The 15476-nt window shown below is 44.1% G+C and overlaps 1 long non-coding RNA gene across 1 annotated transcript in view; it reads right to left on the bottom strand.

The window, feature by feature from the left end:
* The window catches only part of LOC138299772 (uncharacterized), a 601676-nt gene that overhangs the window by 550878 nt on the left and 35322 nt on the right, over window positions 1-15476 (bottom strand). The window contains exon 2 of the long non-coding RNA XR_011204833.1: window positions 14687-14763. This is a non-coding gene — a long non-coding RNA (uncharacterized lncRNA). The remainder of the gene's footprint in view (window positions 1-14686; window positions 14764-15476) is intronic.

Here is a 15476-nt window from a genome sequence, read left to right on the forward strand (position 1 = left end):
GGCAAAACGGGCAGAAAAACGAAGCGGAGCAGAAAATGGGCACAAAAGTCAGCAACAGTACAGGGAAAACAAAATACAAAAATGGAATACAAAATACAATGAACACTAGATACTCCTACCACTAGGCACCAGCGATGAGGCGCAGACAGGTGCCTGCGGGTGGTACTTACACCTTGTGCCAGGTCCAGTTATCCCTTATTGGTAGAATAGAGGTGTTCTAGTAGCTGAGGCTGATAGAGGTAGCTATAGCAGAGCAGCATAGGCTTAACACATATCATTTAGCACTACATCATAAGAAAACACAATACTCAGAGTTACTAAAAATAAAGGTACTTTATTTTAGTGACAATATGCCAAAAGTATCTCAGAGGATATACTCTCTTAGGAGGTAAGTAATATACACAAATTATATGCACACAAACCAAAATCAGGTAAGTAACAGTTAGAAAAGTAGTGCAAACAATGTAGAATCACAATAGAATGCAACAGGGAGAAATAGGCCTAGGGGCAACACAAACCATATACTCCAAAAGTGGAATGCAACCCATGAATGGACCCCAGGCCTAGTGTAGTGTGTAGAGGGTTGCTGGAAGTGTAAGAAAACAGTAAGGGTGTCCAAGATACCCCACCCCAAGACCCTGAAAAGTAGGAGTAAAGTTACCCTACTACATCAAAAAGACAGTAAAGTCGAGATAGGGGATTCTGCAAGGACAACAACTGATTACAAAACACTGAAGAAGGATTCCTGGACCTTTTGATCCCCGGATGAGGGTTCAAAAGGGCTGCTTCCGGGTGGAAGAAGCCGAAGATTCTGCAACAACGGAAGGTGCCAGGAACTTCTCCTTTGGTCAGAAGATGTCCCATGGCGTTCTGGAGGATGCAGAGTTGTTTCCACACAAAAAGACTGCATCAAACCTTTCTAGCTGCAAGAGTCGTGATTGAGGATTTTGGGTGGTCCTCGGCCCCAGAAGGATCAGGAGGTTGCACCATGGAGGAGCAGACAGAGGGGGCGCTCAGCAACAGAAAGAGCCCACGCAGAAGCAGGCAGCACCCACATAAGTACCTGAACAGGCACTTAGAAGATCTGAGGACAGCGGTTGACTCAGAGTCACAAAAGAGGGTCCTACGACGTTGGAGTCAAACTCAGTGAGTGGGCAATGCAGGACGGAGTGCTGGGGACCTGGGCAAGGCTGTGCACGAAGGAAGTCTTGCAAAAGTGCACAGAAGCCTGAGCAACTGCAGTTCACGCAGTACACAGGATTACTGTTGGCGTGGGGAGGCAAGGACTTACCTTCACCAAATTTGGACAGAAGGGCCACTGGACTGTCGAAGACACTTGGACCCAGCTCCTGTGTTCCAGGGACCACACTCGTCAGGATGAGAGGGGACCCAGAGGACCGGTGATGCAAAAGTTTGGTAACTGCGTTGGCAGGGGAAAGATTCCGTCGACCCACAGGAGATTTCTTCTTGGCTTCCAGTGCAGGGTGAAGGCAGACAGCCCTCAGAGCATACACCACCAGGAAACAGTCGAGAAAGCCGGCAGGATGAGGTGCTACAATGTTGCTGGTAGTCTTCTTGCTACTTGTTGCAGTTATGCAGGCTTCCTGGAGCAGTCAGCGGTCAATCCTTGGCAGAAGTCGAAGAGGGAAGTGCAGAGGAACTCTGGTGAGCTCTGGCATTCGTTATCTGGTGAGATGCCCACAGGAGAGACCCTAAATAGCCCTCAAAGGAGGATTGGCTACAGAGAAAGGTAAGCACCTATCAGGAGGGGTCTCTGACTTCACCTGCTAGCAAAGGCCACTCAGAGCTGTCCATTGTGTCCTCACACCTCTGCATCCTAGATGGCAGAGATCTGGGACAGACTGGAGGAGCTCTGGGCACCTCCACTGGTAGGTGCTGGTCAGGGACGTGGTCACTCCCCTTTCCGTTATCCAGTTTCGCGCCAGAGCAGGGCTGGGGGGATCCCTGAACCGGTGAAGACTGGCTTATGCAGAGAGGGCACCATCTGTGCCCTTCAAAGCATTCCCAGAGGCCAGGGAAGGCTACTCCTCTCAGGCCCTTCACACCTATTTCCAAAGGGAGAGGGTGTAACACCCTCTCAAAGAGGAAATCCTTTGTTCTGCCTTCCTGGGACCAGGCTGCCCAGGCCCCAGGGGGGCAGAAACCTGTCTGAGGGGTTGGCAGCAGCAGTAGCTGCAGTGGAGACCCCGGAAAGGCAGTTTGGCAGTACCCGGGTTCTGTGCTAGAGACCCGGGGGATCATGGAATTGTCACCCCAAATACCAGAATGGTATTGGGGTGACTATTCCATGATCTTAGACATGTTACATGGCCATGTTTGGAGTTACCATTGTGACACTATACATAGGTAGTGACCTATGTATAGTGCACGAGTGTAATGGTGTCCCCGCACTCACAAAGTCCAGGGAATTTGCCCTGAACGATGGGGAGGCTTTCTGAGTTGCTGAGCGCCCCCTCTGTCTCCTCCTCCAATGGGCAACATCCTGGTCCTACCTGGTCCCCAGCAGCACCCAAAAACCTCTACCAGCTAGCAAGGCTTGTTTGCGGTATTTCTGTGTGGGAACACTTATGCAACCTTTATCGCGACATGGGACATCTTCTATCCAAAGGAGAAGTTCCTAGTCCTCTTCGTTGTTGCAGAGCTCCAAGCTTCTTCCATCCGGAGGCAGCTTCCTTGCACCATCATCCGGGGTTTCCTGGGCTCCTGCCCCGTTGGACACTATTGCGACTCTTGGACTTGGTCCCCTTGCATTGCACGTCCTCAGGTCCAGGAATCCACCTTCAGTGCCTTGCTGGTGTTTGTTGTTCTTGCAGAATCCCCCTACCACGACTATTGTGTCCTTTTGGGGTAGTAGGTGTACTTTACTCCCACTTTTCAGGGTCTTGGGGTGGGGTATTTTGGACACCCTGACTGTTTTCTTACAGTCCCAGCGACCCTCTACAAGCTCCCATAGTCTGGGGTCCATTCGTGATTCGCATTCCACTTTTGGAGTATATGGTTTGTGTTGCCCCTAGACCTATGTTCACCTATTGCATCCTATGGTAATTCTACACTGTTTTCATTACTTTTCTTACTATTACTTACCGGTTTTTGGTTTGTGTACATATAACCTGTGTATATTACTTATCTTCTTACTGAGGGTACTCACTGAGATACTTGTGGCATATTGTCATAAAAATAAAGTACCTTTATTTTTAGTAACTCTGAGTATTGTGTTTTCTTATGATATTGTGCATATGATGTAAGTGGTATAGTAGGAGCTTTGCATGTCTCCTAGTTCAGCCAAAGCTGCTTTGCCGTAGCTACCGTCTATCAGCCTAAGCTGCTAGAAACACCTATATTCTACTAATAAGGGATAAGTGGACTTGGCACAGGGTGTAGGTACCACAGGGTACCCACTATAAGCCAGGCCAGCCTCCTACAATTAGTCACTAGCCTGCAGTGACAATTTTGAAAGCAGAGAGAGCATAAACACTGAGGTCCTGGTTAGCAGAGCCTCAGTGATACAGTTAGGCACCACACAGGGAAGACATATAGGCCACAGACATATGAGCACTGGGTTCCTGGCTAGCAGGATTCCAGTGAGACAGTAAAAACACCCTGACATCTACTCACAAACAGGCCAAAAGTGGGGGTACCTAGGCTAGAAGGAGGCTACCTTCCTACAGGTAGCAAGTTGTCTGTCATGGTTAGCTGATAGTGATAGAGATAAAGAAGAGGAGGATGAGTCTGATGATCAAGTGACAGTATACTCAATAACAAGAGTATACATAGGTGAAGATCATGTTCAATAACAGAAGTATGCATAGGTAAGGATGAGTGGAAACAAAAGGTTAAGAATGTTGACATTTTTTAAGAAGCTGTAGAGAATTTGGGAACAGGGAGTGAAGGGGAGAATGGAGTCATGGGATAGTATGATGAGATGTCATTAGAGCAGGATTCCCCAATGAGTAGCTCATGAGCAACTGGTAGCTCTCCAGCTACCTGTTAGTAGCTTTCCTGTGTGTAGCTTAGCCAACTAAATTAGCAGCTTGTGCCTGGTTGAATTAAGCTATGTATACCAAAATTGAAAGGCATGTATTTTAACAAAGGAATATGTATTTTCAAAAGTCATATGCTGATGTATGAAGAAAAATGGTCAAATTGCCAAAAACGATTTAAAATGATAATTCAGTGATAAAAAAATCAAACCATGTTATGGAGGTCTACTGCTAATATTAACTTGGTGGCAGGAGCATTGGTTCTATGGATCTTATGTCTTACTCATGTAGAGCCATTCCCTCTTGACAGAGCACTTTTACAATACTGCTAAGTAATGGAACTTGATGCACTGAATGGATCACTTCTGGTAATCTTTGTATAAGGTGGCCACTATTCTAATCTTGTCAGATATGGTTACTGTTACATCTTTAATGTTACTAGCTGAAATCTGTCTAGAAGCTGGGATGCATATGGAATACATCTTATTCTTTAATCACCATTTACTATGTCTAGCGTCCAACTTGCAGTGCATCTAAAAGATGTACTCTAAGATTCTCTAATGGCATGCCACATTCTATCCTGTTCCTCGATTCTATAAGATGACTTCACATCTATTCAGTGTACATGGGAAACCTAACACATACAAACTAAATTATTTAGACTGCCACAAGCTTATTTTCAGTGACTCCCTTGCTATACTCTTTGGGTCATAACCTATAGGTGAGAAAGACCAAACAATGCCCCCTCACCTATTTGCTGATATGAGATACAACAACTCCAACTCCCTTGCAAGAAGCATTTGTCTGTTATCTGAGGGGCTGACTGTGGCCAACAGTCTTCAGTATTTGTATATTACAGAATGCCTGGTTAAGGTCAATAAAGGAATTTTGACACTGACTAAAAAATGTTACCTACCTGGGGTGTGGGAACAGACTATCACATCCTGGGTTTTGGCTTTGAGATGCTGATCATTTCAACTAGCCAACTGGTGCCAGAAATAGACCATTTAGGATTGAATAGCATGTCTTGTCATCTTTGATGTTCATCTCGTGCGCAGTAATGCAGTGGTCAACCTTTGGATGTAACCTAAGTCCTCTTCACAGCTATTGATAATTTTAGCAATGTTAAGATATGACTCATAATAGGCTTCTAGATTTACCACCTCAAAGATCACCGGAGCCTGGAATGAATCTGACCCATTTTTTAAGCCAGAGGTCAATATCCTAAAGTTATATAAGATCTCATTTCTAAGGAATATTCTTGTGTCTTTGGGTTTAATGCAAAGACAATCAAATCTAACAATCTGTGCACAAAGGAGATCAGGAAGAGTTAGAAGACCTGCGGGTAAGAATGTGTTTCCTGGCCTCAGAGGACTGGTGATGGTTCTTTCAGCCCCTCCTTATAACCCTTTCTCTGCATTGGGTTTGATATTTAGAATGGTTCAACACCCTCAGCAAAACACATGTATCTTAGATTGACTCCACAAAATATCATGTTTCACACCAATTACTAGCATCATGGTTCTATCTCTCTTTAACAATGTGTAATATGTTTAGTTAGATTATGGGTTGTTCCCCATGGGTCATCCGGTGTATTTGCTCAGTCCCTTGCTTTCTATCAGTGTATGGTGTTGTTCTCCCAAAACAGGTTCAAAGAGCCATCCATTTGCTCATGAAGGCCTATGTGAGTGTACGTGTTGTATTGTGTGCTCATCTCCACTATAGTATTGAAATAGTTATGTGTAACTCACTTTTTAAACAAGTATTGTCATTGGTGTCAACAGATGACTACAACTACCATGATGCACTGTGTTTGGATCTTCAAAACAATAGTACAATGCAATGTTGTTCCACCTTTCTTTACTTCCATGTTAGAAATTAGTAATAAGCTGTTTGCATGGTGCAAACTGCAAAAATTGCAGTTTGCGCCATGCAAACAGCCTTCTGCGATGCACATTCACAATTTGCGAGTAGGTACCGACTCGCAAATTGTGAATGCGACTCGCAAATAGGAAGGGGTGTTTGCTTCCTATTTGCGACTCGCATCGCAATGCAGAATTGCTTTGTGACCGCGAATGCGGTCGCAAAGCAATTCGCAGTTACCACCAGTGTCACACTGTTGGAAACTCATTCGCAAAAGGGAAGGGGTCCCCAGGGGACCCCTTCCCCTTTGTGAATGTTGCCCAAAAGGTTTTTTCAGAGCAGGCAGTGGTCCACTGGACTACTGCCTACTCTGAAAAAACGAAACCAAATGGTTTTGTTATTTGTTTTATTTTGCAACTTGTTTTCCTTTAAGGAAAACGGGCTGCAAAATAAAAACAAAAAACTGCTTTATTTAAAAAGCAGTCACAGACATGGAGGTCTGCTGACTTCAGCAGGCCACCATCCCTGTGAGTGCAGGGACTCGCTATGGGGTCGCAAAATGCGACCCAGCTCATTAATATTTATGAGGTGGGTCTTTGCGACTCCATAGCCAGTCGTAGACGGTGTCTGAGACACTGTTCTGCATCCGCATTTGCGCTGGAAATTGCGAGTCGCACAGACTCGCAATTTCTGAATTGCAAATGCGGAAGTTGCTACATCTGGCCCTAGGTCTCTGGTTGGCAGAGATATACATCCTTGACCAAGTAGGGACCACAATCCTAGTCAGAGTAAGCCACAACACATTCCAAATTATCCTGTGCTCACTCTATGGTAGCGTGGCATAGAGCAGGCTGGTTTAACTTAGAAAGCAATGTGTAAAGTATTTGTGCAATAACTCATATAGTAACACAGTGAAACACCACAAAAAGTACACCACACTAGTGTAGAAAAATAAATAACGTTTATCTGAATAAAATAAGATCAAAGAAATAAAAATCCGATGTGCAAGAGCCAGGATATCACTTTTTGAAGGTTTAAAAGAGTTTTAATTCTTAAGAATCAGTGGTTGTATCCTTGTAACTAGGAAGCATCAAAAATAGTGATGCACGGGAGCTGCAGAGGAGGAGACGTGTTGAAAAATAAGGCGCTGTGTTGGATTATCCGGTGTTGCACAGACAATGCATTATTTCCACAATGCAAGGTGATGTATCAATTTCCAGGAGTGCAGCCTTGGTTCCTTAATGCGATCCAGGGATAATTTGATGCCCAGGGATGATGCATTGAAAATTCTTGACATGCTGGTAAGAAGGAGCAGGCGCTGTGTGGATCTGGAAGGCAATGCAGTGATTTTTTCAGCCACAACGCGGGTGCTGCATCAATTCCTGCAGACGTTGCATTGATTTTTCAATGCAACAGGATTTCCTTTTATAGGGTGAAGTCTTTGTGACACTGAGACTTCAGAACAGGAGGCAAGATCAATCCAAGCCTGTGGAGAGCACTTGTGGGGAGGGCGGAGTCCTTCCAGCAGAGTCAGAGGCCAGCAAGTAACGGAAACAAGCAGGGTATAGGCAACAGGGAAACAAGCAGGGTATCAGTCCTTCTCAGCAAAGTAGTCCAAATGAGACCTTTGGGCAGCAAAGCAGTTCTCTGATAGAGTCCAGGTGTAGATCCAGAAGTGTCTCATTTGGTGGGGTTAGAGACCCTGTATATATGCCGAAAATGCATTTGAAGGGGGGGAAACGTCAAAGAGTGGTTTTGAAGTGCACAAGTTCCCCTTTCTGCCCAGTCCCGTCGGCCAAGATCATTGTGGGGGGGTTATCAGTCCTTTGTGTGAGGGCAGACCACAGGCCTTTAAAGTGTAAGAGAGACCCTTCCTGACCAGGGAGACCCATTTAGTATGCAGATGAATGCAGATGTGACTGAATGTCCTGTGTTTATGGCTGTCTGGTTGGAATGCACAAGGGAAGCTGTCAGCCAGCACAGACCAGACATGGGCTGGAGACAGGCTGTAAGGCACAGATGGCATCAAGTGCAGAGAAATGCCCACTTTCTAAAAGTGCCATTTCTAAAATAGTAATATTAAATTCAACTTCACCAGTAAACAGGATTTTCCTTTACCATTTTGGCCATACTAAACATGACACAGCTACTTCTTTCAGATCAAAATCTGTCACTTAAAAGTATATAAGGGCAGTTCTAATGCCTGCCTATGGGAGAAGCAGGACCCACAGTAGTGGAAAATGAATTTGTGAGTTTTCCACCACCAGGACATGTAAACACCATAAGTACAGCTCCTGCCTTTTACTTACACAGCACCCTGCCCTATGGGTTACCTAGGGCCCACCTTAGGAGTGACTAATATGTATAAAAAGGGGAGTTTAAGGCTTGGCAATTAGTTTTAAATGGCAAGTCAAAGTGGCAGTGAGCGAACCTGCACATACAATGGCAAGCCTATGACATGGTTAAGGGGCTACCTATGTGGGTGGCACAATTAGTGCTGCAGGCCCACTGGTAGCATTACATGTACATGCCCTGGACCCATGTAGTACTCTTTACTAGGGACTTACAAGTAAATTAAGTATGCCCATTGGGTATGAGCCAATGTTACCATGTTTTTAGGGAGAGAGTACGTGCACTTCAGCACTGGTTAGCAGTGGTAAAGTGTCTAGAGTCCTAAAGTCAACAAAATAATGTCAGAAAAAGAGGAGGATGAAGGCAAAAGGTTTGTGGTGACCCTTCATAGAGGGCCATTTTCCAACATTCCATATGTGCACGCATCTCAACAACTTGTGCATTTTACAGCCACCATATCATGCTATGACTTAAAACGTCACTTGTTGTGTATCTCAAGCATATTGATACATTCTCATAGCTACACTGATGTAAATGCCCACATAATTCATAGTCTTTTCAATCCAAGTTTTCCTGAAATGTGATGTGGAATGCTGAACAGAAGTAGTAGCCGCATATAATTTACTTTGCACTGGACATATGATAGCTAATGACAGTATCAATATTAATTTGAACCACAGAATGTTTTATAGCCTACTAGGCCTTTCCAGTATTCTAATCTCCACACCACTGTGTTGGGTTGAATGTCTGCTACATGTAATGTGCAATTCACAAATAACACTTTTGAGTTTCTGGTCATCTCTACAATGTCATCACTGGAGTTGGCATCTGTGGGAATCTGCCAGCATGTGTAAAACAATGAGAATCACATACACATCTAATCAGTCTATTAGTCTGTTTTCCTTTTTTAGGTGTCCTCATTTGTAGCTGAAGGCACATATGATGCACAAACTAGATATTAATTGCATATTCTCTGCATTCTTCACAGGTCCAAACCCCCAGGCCAGTGGACCACAGTCTGCCACCTAAGACACCTCCACTCCAGAGCAGGAGCAACTTCAGTGTGGATTCCACTTCTGCAAGTCCAGATGATTGGGAGGCAGCCGGTTCATCTGGTCTCTCTGCCCAGACTGCTCTAGTGAGTAACACTTGGCCCACTCCTGTACCTCCCAACCCAGCTGCAATACCATCTCAGTATAAGGACACCTCCAATTCCTGTGTACTGAGAAGCTACACACCAATCCTGTGCCCCCACCCTCCCAGTCCTTGCTGCTGTTGAGACAACCCCAACACCACCTCCAGTTATGTCAGGACCCACTGGAGTGGGGCACACTGCTGAAAGGGCACAGGGTATTAAGGAAGGGGTCATGGGAGGGAATCTATGGGTCAGCTATTTGAGGCCACTGGGGTCTTTGTCAACCAGACCACTATTGGGCAACTCTCGGGAGCAATACAACAGTCCCAAGGCTTGATGGGCAAGGTTGTAACTGAGCTCCAGGAGATCACAGAGGTGTAGAAAGAGCACATGTTGGAAACATGCAACCACAATGGAAATATGAGCTCCCTGACTGGGGTAGTTTACAACATCTACCACCACATGAGCAGGGCTTTTCCTGTTCTGTATGCCCCTGTCTATGTTCTTTCTATATTTGGCCCAAGTACACTACTGCCAGCCACAGACAGGGAGGCCCTGCCAAATGTGGAGCATGCTCCTCCCACGCAAGTCCCTACACCTGTGTCCCCCTTTTTCCCAGAAGGGATAGTCATATGGACTGCCATGAGAGGATGGAAAGACCTTCACCACTACCATCTCCAAGAGATGCAGATCCTAATTTCCTACAGCATGTGTCTACCATTCATACTGTGGAATATTTCAGGGACACATTTACCTTTTCGGAGGGCAGTTGTATTTTGTATATTTTACTCTAAACTGTTTTTGACTCTACTACTATCCTTTCATCCACTACGATAGACTTTTTTAATTCATTTTCACAATTGTTGAATCACCTTTCTGTTCTTTTCTGTCATACAAATGGATTGAGACAAATTACAAACTTTTGGATTTATTGTGACATTTCATTTGTCATGTCTGTCTTTCACCATCATGTTGTCTAATCTTTTAAGCATGTATTGGCAAAGGAAAATAAGAAATGACAAAGAGGTAATGTGTTACCCATTTAATTCAAACAAAACAAAACAAAACAAATTCCCAATATTGTGTCCACATACAAATGTATGTAACAAGTCCTCAAGGACATCCAAGCTGAGTTATACAAACCATGTATTACCTCAATAGTCTGTGTCATTTAGAGATAGACAAACCCCAACCTCGACACAATGGAAGAAAGGGAATATTGTATGGGATCAAATTAAATAGGAGAACTATAATGTATGCATGACCTTAGCTGGAATCATACATCCTGCCTTCACAATAGGAGTCAAACATCAATAACACCAATAGTCCACATCATGGCAGTATAAATATTTGAGGCCACATGACCTTACAGGACACTGTGGCAGTATCTGCTGCCATGTCCCAAACACCATTCAGTGCTGTACTAAAAAGTAGTTCAATCAGCATCCTCCACAGAACACAAATTGAAGATTTAGTCAATGTGAAGGAAGAACAGTATGCTATGGCTTAGCATACACATGTGGTTTGAGCAGGTTAAGTGGCACATTGTCAAGCACCAAACTGCTTCTCCCATGGAGCCACAATGTTAAAGTAGGATTTATGCAAAAGATCCTCAAGGCATATTGTACTTACCAAGCCAGGCCCTCTATGGTCCAAGTTGTAAGATTTGCAGGGGTATCATGTGTTGTCCCAGGAAAGCAGGCACACCCACCTGAGATGTACAAATCCAGTAAGCAGACAACTTGCATATTGATGGAGTGGAAGTTGTTCCAATTGTGGTAGACCTGTTCCCTTTTATGTGGTAGCACCAAGATAATATGCATGCTAGATATTGCTCAAACAATATGCGGTAGTCCACCCAAAGCATAAAAGTTTCCCTTCTCACTGGCCAAATACTTTTGCTGTGGGTACTCGGTGTAGCTGTTGATGTGTCTCAGCATTGAGAAAGGACCTCTTGTAGAATACCACTGAAAGTTGGTTGGAACATGCTCCGAATACTGCCACGGTGTATTGAAAGGCACCAGTGGCCAGAAAATGAAGTACTTTCATGAGTTTCACTATTGGTGTTATTGCTGTTGTATTTATATTGTGAGGCAGGAGATCAGGCTCCAGCTGGTGACACAGCTCCAGGATAGTTTGCCAATTTAGCCGAAACATTTTTATCACTGTTTTCTACTATGGTGGCAAGGTCTAAAAAAGTCCTGAAGACCTGAGGTCATCATCTCCTACCCATGCCTGGGTTCAAATGTCTGCACGTGTGGAAAGGAAAATATCTGTTTAACTGGTCACATCATACATCACACATACAATATCTTTATATCATTATGAATCTCATTGTGGCATATAGGTACATACAATGTTTCCAAAAAATTTCCAAAGTCAAAAAACACTTTTTCCTCTGTCTTTTATGTTATATTATGTGCAAGTATCTCATTTGAGAGGTATTATGTGCAACTATTTTTTTCTTTAGTTTTTTTCAAAATGCTGTCAATGGAGATATTACTTCTACCGAGACACTATCAATGTCAAACACATTCATGGTTCACTTTTAATGTGTGATATCTTGCCAAAAACAGTGCAGTTCATACCTTACTTTTGTAAATACATGAGGATCCATTGCACTAACAATTAAAACATACACAGCTTCACACCCTAAAATGGTGGATTCCTGGCCTTGTTGTCAGGACACTCGCTACCCAACAGCTGTAGGTGGAAGTTGAGCGCATAGTAGGTGGTACCCCGCAGGACAGTACCTGTCATAGATTAACATGTATGACGGCTATGCACGGAAGCCAATGTTTGTGTCCATTACTATCACTGACCGCATTAGCTGTGTACTTGTATGCAGCATATTGAAAAAAAGCTCACTTGCCTCCTAGCACTGCAGCCAACAAGACCTCCACACTTTCTGATGCTGCTACTGACCTGAGGGAGCCATGACACCATGCAAAGTAGGTGACATGGCCCCTGTCTTTAAAAGAGAAAAGCTGGAGTTTCTTGCCAGGGAGATCCTGTTTTTTTTTCAGTCAGCTGTATGGGACTCGAGAGTAACAATAAAATGTCTAATTGGGAAATGTTTGACTAACTAACCTTTTTTGTTCACAGCCTATTTTGCCCCTTTTCCTTCATGAAAGAGCTATTGTGATTCTCTCTCTACTCTCCCTCTTCTCCCCTCCGTTGGCCATAGATGCCCCCTAAAAGGGGTAACGTCACCTTTCTGCCTGCACCTCCTGCCCTGCCCTGGTGTCCCAGGCTGCTCTCAATCAGGAGGTTGTTAATCTTTGAAGGACTATTGCTGTAGGCCAGACCATATTACTAAATGCCATCCATACATGGTGCCCTGCCTGCCCTACAGTGGTCATTCCAGGGTCTAGCCTCCTCTTTGAGTGCAGCCTCCCACCCACCCCAACCTCATGCCCAGGCTTTTACGGCCTTTCAATCCAAAAGCTCTCCAACCAGTCCTATCACAAGTATACTCAAACATTTGTGTGCACCCACTACAACAACCACAAGCAGCACATCTGCACACCAACATAGTAGGAAACACAGACACACACATGCAGGCACTCACAGCCCACTAAGACAACCACCACAAACATACCCACCCAGCACCACACCTACCATGACACAAATACACACACCCGCTACCAGCACACCTGCTAGCATCACATCCACTATGACACAGACATACATACTTACCACAAGTACACCTGCAGACACCACACTCACCTCCACACTAACACCCACACACAAACAAACCATTACACATGCAGTCAGCACACCCACCACTACACCAACACCCACACACACCACCAGCACTACCACAGACATCACAAAATCACACACCACCTCCACAACAGACACATCAACACATACACATACCAAACACAACACCCTTATTCACCCACCCATTAGACACCCAGTAAGAAACACCAAATCAAAACATACAGTACATACACCAGACCCTCAGGTGCCCACACCTTCAACAGACACATGCACATCAGACACTTCCACTCCCTCCGCCTCCCATCACAAACTCCCTGCTAAACACTCTTCACATTTTCCCAGGAAAGACCTTCTTTTTTCCCTGGCCCTGACCCCTTCCACATTCCAAACCACCCCCCAAATGTCTTTCCATCCCCTCCACATCTCAAACCACCCATTTAGCATTCCAACTGACCACTCTCAAATGTGTATCCACCCTCCCAAACATCCTTCTAGCCCTTATGTATCCCAACCCACCCCTTCCAAATCCCAATTCACCCCTTCCAAATTCCAACTCACTCCTTCCAAATCCCAACCCGCCCCTCTCAAACCCAACACTCCCAAACCCAAGGACTCCACCCAACAGTGGCATCATTGAGGTGCCAGCTCCCTGTCCCACATAGGCTCCTTCCGGAGGAGGTTTACTTTGGCAGTGACAGTAGGAGGCAATTTGTGGCCATGCAACTCATGCTATGGACTAATGAACTTGTGCCAATGTTTCTTTCTTTGCTGTATTCCAAAGTTTCCTTATGAAAGAGTTATCTCATTACATAAATGATTTTTATTTTGAGACTACCTTTGTCATGGTCTTATTTAATGATTGTTACTAATTGTTAACTGATAATGTTATTTCTGATAATATGTGTGCATGCTCTTACTCTTATTTGTGAAAGTGACCATCACAGTTTGTAGATTATAGCTATTTTTAATAAATGCAAAAAATGTACGCTGCAACTGGACACTTAAACCAACATTAATTGTGTTTCTCCTATTGTGACTGGAGAATTCATGTGAGTTTATGCTGACATGATGTGTTCATGATATGTACATATGCATTACATAGGGACAATGGCACTTTGCAATTAAGTGATATCTAATGTTTGCGATATATTGCGCACACCAAGTGGACATGTGAAATTCATATATCTCTGCCATGTTTGCAGTTTGGAGGTAAGATTGGTAGTACATTCTGTTCACATTCACTTGTAAAATGTGGTAGTGGAATTGCTACTTTATCATGGGATTGAGTAGTTCCTATTCGGTATTTTGTTTCTGTTAATGTTTTAGATTTTAATGGGAAATTATTGCACACATCTGTATGGACACATTCCTATTTGTGATTGCTGTGACGTTTGTGTAGGTGTCAATTGCCATGAAGGAAGTTTGTACACGATTGGTGTGTTCTACTAATATCTCTAGGTGTCTTATGATACATTTCCTAGTACAACACTACACACATAAGCATTGCCCACCATCATGGAGTTGTTTGCCAAACTTTTTTACACATGCATGAGCCCAGTGGTACTGTACAGCAACAATTCTGAGGATAGCATGTATGACAGTGACTTACCTTGTGTTCCGGTGATGACAGGATTGATTTCCATCTTGGCCCAGGAGCAGCAGCAACGTCTGGATTCGCATGACTGGCTTCATGGTGGCAGAAAAAGGGAAAAGTGAAAAAAGTGATTTACATCCTTTTATCCTTCCCAATCTGCCAACTCCGGTGTGGAGTTTTAGCCTCCACAGTTGCATTGGCAGGAATACATATCATGATTGGCTCAACGGTAAAAGGGGCTGATGTCCTGCCGCCAGCTGCTTTAACCTATGGCGCCATCGACATGGGTAGAGATTCTTAGTGGTGACGGCAAACCTTTGGTGATCTTTCACCTATGCTCCAGCTTACATCTAAATAGGGCATGTGGACCATCGTGGCAGCAGTCGGGTTTTCTGACAGAAAATTTATGGTGGTCCCTATGTTTCCATGCACAGGAACCCAGGAATAGCAAGGGGCTGAGTTACTGCATGAGAGCATGACTTGAGCAGCACACTCACCCTGATAAACCCCCACATTCCCCAAAGTGGGTGGGAAGAACAACAAGGAGAACAGGGTGGCAATGAGGGCAAAATAGGAATGTGGGGTCTCCATGACAGGACTAATTATCTATATGTTTTTCTAACACAGAGCACTACAACATTGTAGATTTGTTGATATCTTATGGATGTAATGCACATAAAGCCTCTACTCACCAAATCTCGCTTTAAAAAAAAATGTATACGTCAGATTTCAATTGTGAAATATTGTGTCAACATTCACAAAATTGTTTGGTGTATTTCATTTCATATTTCTCCTTCTGAGTGAT

This window comes from Pleurodeles waltl, chromosome 6, assembly GCF_031143425.1.
Source record: "Pleurodeles waltl isolate 20211129_DDA chromosome 6, aPleWal1.hap1.20221129, whole genome shotgun sequence".
Taxonomy (NCBI): domain Eukaryota; kingdom Metazoa; phylum Chordata; class Amphibia; order Caudata; family Salamandridae; genus Pleurodeles; species Pleurodeles waltl.